We start from the raw sequence: 12,586 nt of genomic DNA, 5'->3' as shown, positions 1-12,586 counted from the left end.
TACTGAAAATACTGTCCCTCTCACGTCCTTCTGTCCTTCTGTCCTTCTGAGGGAGTCAGATCTCTCCTTCTTCTGGAACTCCTCCAGGTTTCTACTTTTTCCAAGGAGGTTTTGTAGTTTTTTCTGGCCGAGAAGGAGGGTCTAAGGACAAGGGACCTTGGGACATTTGTCTGAGGACAGGGGACTCTGGGACATTTCTCTAAGGACAAGGGACCTAGGGACATTTTTATGAGGACAGGGGACTCTGGGACATTTGTATGAGGACAGGGGACTCTGGGACATTTGTATGAGCACAGGGGACTCTGGGACATTTGTATGAGGACAGGGGACTCTGGGACATTTGTATGAGGACAGGGGACTCTGGGACATTTGTATGAGGACAGGGGACTCTGGGACATTTGTATGAGGACAGGGGACTCTGGGACATTTGTATGAGGACAGGGGATGCTGGGAAATCGCCCCTCGTCCCTTTGGACATTATTTAATCTGTTTTTCACTGTCGAGGAAACTACAGTTGTGATTGTGAGATTTGTGAAAATAAATTGAATTGAATTAAATTGAACAGATTTATGGCCAAATGAGAAACATTTACAATAAAATATTCAAATGAAGAGGAAGTTGTGACCAATCACAATGAACCTCACAATGTTTTAGTTAAAAGGGGTTAAAGCAGATTTGGAAGAAAATCTGCACCGTCTCCAGCGTCTCCAGCGTCTCCAGCGTCTCCAGCGTCTCCACGGCTCCTACGCTGCATTTTCTTCGGCTCAACGCGGGCCCCTGGACTCGCCTCAGGGCTTCCTCCAGATCCGTAGCCCCGCCCCCTTGTGCTCGCCCCAGGTCAGACAAACTGTAGCAGGTTAATTAGAGCTGCAGTAATGAGCTGCGTATAATCCGGTTAAACCTGGGGCCAGTGTTTGAGAACAGAAGCTAAACCAGTCTGAGCCCAGAGACCACCAGCTTCTGTCCAACCACTGCAGGGTCAAGGTGCAGGGACCGGAACAACGCCAGGGTCAGGGTGCAGGGACCGGAACAACGCCAGGGTCAGGGTGCAGGGACCGGAACAACGCCAGGGTCAAGGTGCAGGGACCGGAACAACGCCAGGGTCAGGGTGCAGGGACCGGAACAACGCCAGGGTCAAGGTGCAGGGACCGGAACAACGCCAGGGTCAGGGTGCAGGGACCGGAACAACGCCAGGGTCAAGGTGCAGGGACCGGAACAACGCCAGGGTCAGGGTGCAGGGACCGGAACAACGCCAGGGTCAAGGTGCAGGGACCGGAACAACGCCAGGGTCAAGGTGCAGGGACCGGAACAACGCCAGGGTCAAGGTGCAGGGACCGGAACAACGCCAGGGTCAAGGTGCAGGGACCGGAACAACGCCAGGGTCATGGTGCAGGGACCGGAACAACGCCAGGGTCAAGGTGCAGGGACCGGAACAACGCCAGGGTCAAGGTGCAGGGACCGGAACAACGCCAGGGTCAAGGTGCAGGGACCGGAACAACGCCAGGGTCAAGGTGCAGGGACCGGAACAACGCCAGGGTCAAGGTGCAGGGACCGGAACAACGCCAGGGTCAAGGTGCAGGGACCGGAACAACGCCAGGGTCAAGGTGCAGGGACCGGAACAACGCCAGGGTCATGGTGCAGGGACCGGAACAACGCCAGGGTCAAGGTGCAGGGACCGGAACAACGCCAGGGTCAAGGTGCAGGGACCGGAACAACGCCAGGGTCAAGGTGGAGAAATTATATGTAAACATACTGTATTATTGTGGGAGGTATTATGACGTTATCGAAGGGTTTTGGTGACAATAATAAGTATAAAATATAGCCGCAAGCGGCAATGATCGGCCCTCGCCACGCCGCCGCCACGCCGCAAGAGGAGGGGGCGCTAACGCGCCCCAATTGTCCTTTTATTACATCTACTGCTGAATCTGTGACGCTGTCACATCTTCTCCCCTTTGTTTTACCATCAAAAAGACATTTTATTTTGAATTCTTGGCAAAATGTGCGGCTTTGCCGCACAGACACCGTGACTCTTTGAATAAAAATGTGAATAACTTTTGATGGTCCTGAAGATGAGTCTCACCAAATTTCAGGTTAATATGTCTAACGCCCGAGGAGGAGGGGTTTGTGAAAGTCTAAAGTGTAAACATGTTCTGGCGATTTCCCCATTGGAATAACATGGAAGGTTTCGGTCATCGTTACGGCAACGCCATAACAATTATGACATGGGTCTCATTGACTTTTTTGATGGGGCCAAAATTGAGTTGTTTGTCAAATTTCATAAAATTTCGCAAAACTAAACATTTAACCTCCACATAAAATCTGTAGGGGGCGCTGTGGCTCCAAATGAATTTATTTCACTTCAAGTAGGTTTAGGGCAAAGAGTTTAACAACTGATTCTAATTTGACGCAATTCGGGCTTTATCTGCGCAAACGGCAGAAATGTTAAATTTGGGAGATTTCTGAAATTCTTGCTACAGTTTGCGGCTTCGCCGCACAGAGACCGTGAGAGGTATCAATGTAATTTGGATAACTTTTGTTGTCCCACTCCTCAGTAGCATTTTCACCAAATTTCAGCTTTTTAGGGCCAACGCCCTGGGAGGAGTTCGTAAAAGTACAACGTTTGGAAAAACTCCGAAGTCATGTTTAGCCATTTTTGAAGCAATATGGCCGACATTTGGTTGGGCGGACGGCGTTGCCGTAATAATATTTTTTACTTCTCTTGTCACCATCTACCTCTGCGCCAAATTTCATGATTCTACGATCAGATTTTTTTTGGGTCATTTCCCATCTCTCAATGCATTTTTGGTGCATTTGGGGGCGCTGACGCGCCAATTTTTTAAATTTTAGAAAAAAGAAATAGCCAGAATGTAGAGAGGCACGATTTTTAGAGGTGTGCTATTTTTTGTGAATTTTCGTCAATGTTCACTGGGAGAAAAATAGGGGGGTTGGTCCAGAGAAGAAGAAGAAATATAGCCGCAAGCGGCAATGATCGGCCCTCGCCACGCCGCCGCCACACCGCCGCCACGCCGCAAGAGGAGGGGGCGCTAACGCGCCCCAATTGTCCTTTTATTACGCCTACTGCTGAATCTGTGACGCTGTCACATCTTCTCCCCTTTGTTTTACCATCAAAAAGCTATTTTATTTTGAATTCTTGGCAAAATGTGCGGCTTTGCCGCACAGACACCGTGACTCTTTGAATGAAAATGTGGATAACTTTTGATGGTCCACCCCTGAAGATGAGTCCCACCAAATTTCAGGTTAATAGGGCTGACGCCCTGGGAGGAGTTTGTGAAAGTCTAAAGTGTAAACATGTTCTGGCGATTTCCCCATTGGAATAACATGAAAGGTTTCGGTCATCGTTGGGCAACGCCATAACAATTATGACATGGGTCTCATTGACTTTTTTGATGGGGATGCTAAAATTGAGTTGTGTGTCAAATTTCATATAATTTCGCAAAACTAAACATTTAACCTCCATATAAAATCTGTAGGGGGCGCTGTGGCGCCAAATGAATTTATTTCACTTCAAGTAGGTTTAGGGCAAAGAGTTTAACAACTGATTCTAATTTGATGCAATTCGGACTTTATCTGCGCAAACGGCAGAAATTTTAAATATGGGAGATTTCTGAAATTTTAGTTACAGTTTGCGGCTTCGCCGCACAGAGACCGTGAGAGGTATCAATGTAATTTGGATAACTTTTGATGTCCCACTCCTCAGTAGCATTTTCACCAAATTTCAGCTTTTTAGGGCCAACGCCCTGGGAGGAGTTCGTAAAAGTACGACGTTTGGAAAAACTCCGAAGTCATGTTTAGCCATTTTTGAAGCAATATGGCCGACATTTGGTTCGGGGGACGGCGTTGCCGTAATAATATTTTTTACTTCTCTTGTCACCATCTACCTCTGCGCCAAATTTCATGATTCTACGATCAGATTTTTTTTGGGTCATTTCCCATCTCTCAATGCATTTTTGGTACATTTGGTGGCGCTGACGCGCCAATTTTTTTTATTTTAGAAAAGGGAAATAGCCAGAATGTAGAGAGGCACGATTTTTAGAGGTGTGCAAATTTTTGTGACTTTTCGTCAATGTTCACTGGGTGAAAAATAGGGGGGTTGGTCCCGAGAAGAAGAAGAAAGAAAGAAAGAAAGAAAGAATAATATTCCGATGCGAAAACAATGTTTCCCATTTTTCAAATATCATAAACTATACATTTTCGGAAAGCGCTCGCGCTTTCCTACCTCATGGTGTGGGTCCCTGGTCACTGACGGGTACTTTCGATAATTTTGAGTGGGCTCCGCCCACTTTGTGTTTTTGGCCCTCTATACAGTAATAATGTTCAATTTTTGCATTACATGCTTATATGCACGGAACATGCAAGAGATGGGGAACGTATTCGTGAGCTACTTAGCGCAAATGAGTGCTTTATATGGGCGGTCGTCATCCCAATTTAAAGTGCTCGTTTAGTGCGTACTTTTGCACGGGCTTCGCCCGTTTACAACGGTAAAGTTCCATTTTCCTACTACTAATTAGTATGCACGGGGCGTGCGTGAGTGAAGGAGTTAGTGAGTGTTTGGAAGTGGGCGAGCGCTTCGCGCTCGATTTCGTGCGCACTACGTGCACTTTTGCAGCCGTGCTTCGCACGGCCTTACGAGATTAATAGGCCTCTCGCCAGCTTGTGGCGCTCGGGCCTAATTATTCTTATTCATTCTTCACATTTTGTCAAGAACTAGAAGGAATAATGAAGTGTATAAATAAAACTATGGTTCAACACATTGGCTCCATGAACACCACGCTGTCCAGAGTCCTCAGGGTGCTCCATGAACACCACGCTGTCCAGAGTCCTCAGGGTGCTCCATGATCACCACGCTGTCCAGAGTCCTCAGGGCGCTCCATGATCACCACGCTGTCCAGAGTCCTCAGGGTGCTCCATGATCACCACGCTGTCCAGAGTCCTCAGGGCGCTCCATGATCACCACGCTGTCCAGAGTCCTCAGGGTGCTCCATGAACACCACGCTGTCCAGAGTCCTCAGGGTGCTCCATGATCACCACGCTGTCTAGAGTCCTCAGGGTGCTCCATGAACACCACGCTGTCCAGAGTCCTCAGGGTGCTCCATGATCACCACGCTGTCCAGAGTCCTCAGGGTGCTCCATGATCACCACGCTGTCCAGAGTCCTCAGGGTGCTCCATGAACACCACGCTGTCCAGAGTCCTCAGGGTGCTCCATGATCACCACGCTGTCCAGAGTCCTCAGGGTGCTCCATGAACACCACGCTGTCCAGAGTCCTCAGGGTGCTCCATGAACACCACGCTGTCCAGAGTCCTCAGGGTGCTCCATGAACACCACGCTGTCCAGAGTCCTCAGGGTGCTCCATGATCACCACGCTGTCCAGAGTCCTCAGGGCGCTCCATGATCACCACGCTGTCCAGAGTCCTCAGGGTGCTCCATGATCACCACGCTGTCCAGAGTGTGGAGCTGGAGCTGGAGCTGGAGCTGGAGCTGGAGCTGGAGCTGTCCAATGTTGGCTTTAGTTCAAGTCACAAAAGTTTCATCAATGCACCCGGATTCTTCGATGCGTCGCAGAACTGTGGTCATTTTCCTGGTGCTGGTGTCTTTGGTCTTCAGGATTCTCTGGAGGTTTAGGAGATGTTTCACTCGGGCAAAATCATTGATATCATCCCGAGTAACCACATCCTGGGTCCCACAAACTTAAAGCTGTTTTAGTTCACATGTCAGCGCTATAATAAAATGCGTCCTCATCTTTATGTTTTAGTCAAAATACAGCACTGGACGAAACGAGTATTCACGATCCCGTAACTATATAAATGCATTTTAGAGGATTGGTCCCATCGCCGGAGAGACATCGCCCAAGGTGCACCTCACGTAGCCCGACCTCGTCACGGTCAGGCCATCGAGCTGCATCCTGGCCGGTCGAGGTCGATGTTTGACTCTAGTTTGAGCCTGGCCATGAAAGGCTCTGTCTTCATAGCGGTGATAATATGGGTAATCAGATTACATCCATGCAGATCCTGAGCAGAAGAACAGAGGTCTTAGTCCGAGTGGAACATACTGGAAGTGCCTGAATCCATGTGACTAAAGCTGCGTCATAATGTCAGGTAATCCCCCCGGCCCGACCAAGACCCCACGCTCTGAAAACACTTTACAGAGATGTTTTAGTCTGGAATCCTGTCCCCCCCGATCTCCGACGGGCGTGATTGACAGGGTTGACATGGAGGTTAGAAGTTGTTGTGAACGTATTTGAGAGACTCGGGAAACACAGATTAGCGCCGGACCGTCCCAAAAGAAAGAGACCCTTCTGCATTTGAACAGAATGTGGACAAGACCGGCTGTCCAGGATCGTAATCCCGCGGCGAGGTACTCCAGAGCCCTGACCAAAAGATCTAGGTCGACGTCCGCTCATGTGGGTGGGGCAAATGCAAAGGACACATCACTGTTCCGGGCACCGAAAACGTCTGAACCACGAGTGAGGAGCACGCTTCAGAATGTGCCCCGCCCACCTAGTACCTTCTTTCACTCTTGAACCAATAACTTTATTCATCTCTCGTTACGGAAATTCCATCCCTGATATTGTCCCGCTGCGGGGAATCTAAACTTAAAATAAAGAAATACAAACTGTGCAGAAGTGTGACCTGAGCTCAGGCTGAAGCGGCGCAGCGTAATCCTTCGTTTATTTAAGTCTAGAACTTTCACCTGACTCCGATCATGTCAGCAGCTCACTTCAATCCTATCAGCATTCTTATCCTGAAGACTATATTCTGAAGAGTATATTCTGAAGACTATATTCTGAAGACTATATTCTGAAGAGTATATCCTGAAGAGTATATCCTGAAGAGTAAATCCTGAAGAGTATATTCTGAAGACTATATTCTGAAGACTATATTCTGAAGAGTATATCCTGAAGAGTAAATCCTGAAGAGTAAATCCTGAAGAGTATATTCTGAAGACTATATTCTGAAGAGTATATCCTGAAGAGTATATCCTGAAGAGTAAATCCTGAAGAGTATATTCTGAAGAGTATATTCTGAAGACTATATTCTGAAGAGTAAATCCTGAAGAGTATATTCTGAAGACTATATTCTGAAGAGTATATCCTGAAGAGTAAATCCTGAAGAGTATATCCTGAAGAGTAAATCCTGAAGAGTATATTCTGAAGAGTATATTCTGAAGAGTATATCCTGAAGAGTATATCCTGAAGAGTATATCCTGAAGAGTATATTCTGAAGAGTATATTCTGAAGACTATATTCTGAAGAGTATATCCTGAAGACTATATTCTGAAGAGTATATCCTGAAGACTATATTCTGAAGACTATATTCTGAAGAGTATATCCTGAAGAGTATATCCTGAAGACTATATCCTGTAGAGTATATCCTGAAGAGTATATCCTGAAGAGTATATCCTGAAGAGTATATTCTGAAGAGTATATCCTGAAGAGTATATTCTGAAGAGTATATCCTGAAGAGTATATTCTGAAGAGTATATTCTGAAGAGTATATCCTGAAGAGTATATCCTGAAGAGTATATCCTGAAGAGTATATCCTGAAGACTATATCCTGAAGAGTATATCCTGAAGACTATATTCTGAAGAGTATATTCTGAAGAGTATATCCTGAAGAGTATATCCTGAAGAGTATATCCTGAAGAGTATATCCTGAAGAGTATATTCTGAAGAGTATATCCTGAAGAGTATATCCTGAAGACTATATTCTGAAGACTTAATTCTGAAGAGTATATCCTGAAGAGTATATCCTGAAGAGTATATCCTGAAGAGTATATCCTGAAGAGTATATCCTGAAGAGTATATCTTGAAGACTATATCCTGAAGAGTATATTCTGAAGAGTATATCCTGAAGAGTATATTCTGAAGAGTATATTCTGAAGAGTATATTCTGAAGAGTATATTCTGAAGAGTATATTCTGAAGAGTATATTCTGAAGAGTATATCCTGAAGTCAAAAAGGATTTATTGACTAAATCGAACACTGCACACGATCTGCATCTATAGAGAAAACATCCTATCAATCTCAAAGTGTTGGGGTGTTGGCGGTGGTCACAGAGTGGTCACAGGGGGGTCACAGAGTGGTCACAGAGTGGTCACAGAGTAGTCACAGAGTGGTCCCAGAGTGGTCACAGGGTAGTCACAGGGTGGTCACAGAGTGGTCAAAGGGTGGTCACTGAGTGGTCACAGAGTGGTCACAGGGGGGTCACAGAGTGGTCACAGGGTAGTCACAGGGTGGTCACAGAGTGGTCAAAGGGTGGTCACTGAGTGGTCACAGGGTGGTCAAAGGGTGGTCACAGGGGGTCACAGAGTGGTCACAGAGTGGTCACAGGGGGGTCACAGAGTGGTCACAGGGTAGTCACAGGGTGGTCAAAGGGTGGTCACTGAGTGGTCACAGGGTGGTCAAAGGGTGGTCACAGGGGGGTCACAGAGTGGTCACAGAGTAGTCACAGGGTGGTCACGGAGTGGTCACAGAGTAGTCACAGGGTGGTCACAGGGTGGTCAAAGGGTGGTCACAGGGTGATCACAGGGTGGTCACAGGGTGGTCAAAGGGTGGTCACAGGGTGGTCACAGAGTGGTCACAGGGTGGTCACTGAGTGGTCACAGGGGGGTCACAGAGTGGTCACAGAGTAGTCACAGGGTGGTCAAAGGGTGTTCACAGGGTGGTCACAGGGTGGTCACAGGGTAGTCACAGGGTGGTCACAGGGTATTCACAGGGTGGTCACAGAGTGGTCAGAGAGTGGTCACAGGGTGGTCCACACCAGGTACCGAAGGCTTCTTCAGCGTTAAGGACACGTTAAGACTGCGTCCTAGCTCTGCTCTTGAGTGGGTCTCGCTGGCTTCACCGGGGCATCTGACTCTGAGCGTCTGTGTTGCATTATGGGCCGGACAGCGGCGCGGGACGTCCAGATTCCTGCAGTATCTGAGGAGCGTCTCCCTCTGAAGTTCAAATAGCCTTATCCCGACTCGCAGCTTATTAATAAAGATAAGGACGGGGCACGAGGTTTACGTGTCCTGACGCCAGAGCGCGAGTGCGCGGCGAGGAAAGAACTGTCGACCTTCCGCTCTCCAAAACCCGCAGCAGAAGTCGCCTCGCGCCGGGCTTCATGGAACTGACGCTTTTCGCAGATAGAACGTTGAAAATCAAACAATGCAACAGTGAAAACGTTGAGATTAACCAACGATGAGTGACTGGAGAAGTGTCCCAGAGCGCCCCCTGTCTTCAGGCAGTGTCCCAGAGCGTCCCAGAGCGCCCCCTGTCTTCAGGCAGTGTCCCAGAGCGTCCCAGAGCGCCCCCTGTCTTCAGGCAGTGTCCCAGAGCGTCCCAGAGCGCCCCCTGTCTTCAGGCAGTGTCCCAGAGCGCCTCCTGTCTTCAGGCATTGTCCCAGAGCGCCCCCTGTCTTCAGGCAGTGTCCCAGAGCGTCCCAGAGCGCACCCTGTCTTCAGGCAGTGTCCCAGAGCGTCCCAGAGCGCCCCCTGTCTTCAGGCAGTGTCCCAGAGCGTCCCAGAGCGCCCCCTGTCTTCAGGCTCCTGAGCAGCCGGATAAGGCAAATTTCAAGCGTCCAACCGTCTTTCCCTTCGTCATTATCTCACTCAAATAAAGAATGTCGTTTGTGATGAATACATTGGCTTCACACGCCCACTGACACTGACACTGACACGCCCACTGACACTGACACTGACACTGACACTGACACGCCCACTGACACTGACACTGACACGCCCACTGACACTGACACTGACACTGACACGCCCACTGACACTGACACTGACACGCCCACTGACACTGACACACCCACTGACACTGACACTGACACTGACAGGCCCACTGACATTGACAGGCCCACTGACAGTGACACTGACACTGACATGCCCACTGACACTGACACGCCCACTGACACTGACACGCCCACTGACACTGACACGTACACTGACACGCCCACTGACACTGACACTGCCACACCCACTGACACTGACAGGCCCACTGACACTGACACTGCCACACCCACTGACACTGACACGCCCACTGACACTGACACGCCCACTGACACTGATACTGACAGGCCCACTGACACTGACACTGACACTGACACTGTTACTGACACTGACACTGACACGCCCACTGACACTGACATGCCCACTGACACTGACACTGTTACTGACACTGACACGCCCACTGACACTGTTACTGACACTGACATGCCCACTGACACTGACACGCCCACTGACACTGTTACTGACACTGACACGCCCACTGACACTGTTACTGACACTGACACGCCCACTGACACGCCCACTGACACTGTTACTGACACTGACACGCCCACTGACACTGACACTGACATGCCCACTGACACGCCCACTGACACTGACACGCCCACTGACACTGACACTGTTACTGACACTGACACTGACACGCCCACTGACACTGACACTGTTACTGACACTGACACGCCCACTGACATGCCCACTGACACGCCCACTGACACTGACACGCCCACTGACACTGACACTGACACTGTTACTGACACTGACACCATTTTATTATCACGTTATTCATGGCACTTGCTACTGTGAAGCTGCAACTGTCAGAGAACATTTGTTGTCAAGTCTTTAAACAGAAATGCTCTGACTTATTTCTCTTATTAAGTTGTTTTTTTTCAATAGTTTGAGTTGTAGTATTTAAAAATATGTAAAAATACTGATCCACAGATTATGACTGTGTAACAAACAAAAGTGTGTCTATTTTAGGACATTTTATTTTAGATTATGATTGTGTCGATTGTCTTCGTCACACGTCACTTCCTGTGCCACCGGATGTCCCCGTCCCCGACCAGCCTCCTGCTGGTTCCAGAGTCAGGACTAAACATGGACCGGCCTCCTGCTGGTGCCAGAGTCAGGACTAAACATGGACCGGCCTCCTGCTGGTGCCAGAGTCAGGACTAAACATGGACCGGCCTCCTGCTGGTGCCAGAGTCAGGACTAAACATGGACCGGCCTCCTGCTGGTGCCAGAGTCAGGACTAAACAGGGACCGGCCTCCTGCTTGTGCGGAGTCGGACCAGCCCACACCCGTTGGGGCCCACACTTTCACAAGAGGTTTACTCAAGCACAGATCACTAACATCTAAGTATTTCCTGGTCATTAATACGGATTATTTTAATAAATAAACCGTTTACGACCCAAACAATGGCATTGTTCCCGTTGGCAAACACTGAAGAGAATAAATGTCCAATTCACATGAGGTACAAGACGGAGCAATCTTTAAAATAATAATAATAGTCATCATCATCATCATCATCGTCATCATCATCATCATAGTCTTCATCATCTTCATCATCAGAGTCTTAATCATCGTCATCATCATCACCATCATCATCATTATCATCATAATCATCATCATCATAGTCATCATCATCGTCATCATCATCATCATCATCGTCATAATCATTATCATCATAATCATTATCATTTTCATCATCATCATAGTCATCATCATCATCATCGTCATCATCATCAACGTCATCATCATAATCATTATCATCATAATCATTATCATTATCATCATCATCATAGTCATCATCATCATCGTCATAATCATTATCATCATAATCATTATCATTATCATCATCATCATAGTCATCATCATCATCATAGTCATCATCATCATAGTCATCATCATCGTCATCATCATCAACGTCATCATCATCATCATCGTCATAATCATTATCATCATAATCATTGTCATTATCATCATCATCATAGTCATCATCATCATCATCGTCATAATCATCATCATAGTCATCATCATTATCATTATCATCATCATCAACGTGATCATCATCATCGTCATAATCATTATCATCATAATCATTATCATCATCATCATAGTCATCCTCATCGTCATAGTCATCATTATCATTATCATCATAGTCATCATCATCATCGTCATAATCATTATCATCATAATCATTACCATTATCATCATCATCATAGTCATCATCATCGTCATAGTCATCATTATCATTATCATCATAGTCATCATCATCATCGTCATAATCATTATCATCATAATCATTACCATTATCATCATCATCATAGTCATCATCATCATCATAGTCATCATCATCATAGTCATCATCATCGTCATCATCATCAACGTCATCATCATCATCGTCATAATCATTATCATCATAATCATTATCATTATCATCATCATCATAGTCATCATCATAATCATAGTTATTATCATCATAGTCATCATCATCGACATCATCATCAACGTGATCATCATCATCGTCATAATAATTATCATCATAATCATTATCATCATCATCATAGTCATCATCATCATCATAGTCATCATCATCGTCATCATCATCAACGTCATCATCATCATCGTCATAATCATTATCATCGTAATCATTATCATTATCATCATCATCATAGTCATCATCGTCATAGTCATCATCATTATCATTATCATCATCATCATAGTCATCATCAACATCGTCATAATCATTATCATCATAATTATTATCATCATCATCATAGTCATCATCATCATCA

Source organism: Eucyclogobius newberryi, unplaced genomic scaffold (genome assembly GCF_026437365.1).
Source record: "Eucyclogobius newberryi isolate DKJ021-1_F unplaced genomic scaffold, fEucNew1.0.hap1 SCAF_7, whole genome shotgun sequence".
Taxonomy (NCBI): domain Eukaryota; kingdom Metazoa; phylum Chordata; class Actinopteri; order Gobiiformes; family Gobiidae; genus Eucyclogobius; species Eucyclogobius newberryi.
The sequence above is the reverse complement of the archived record's forward strand: the minus strand, read 5'-3'. Positions refer to the sequence as shown.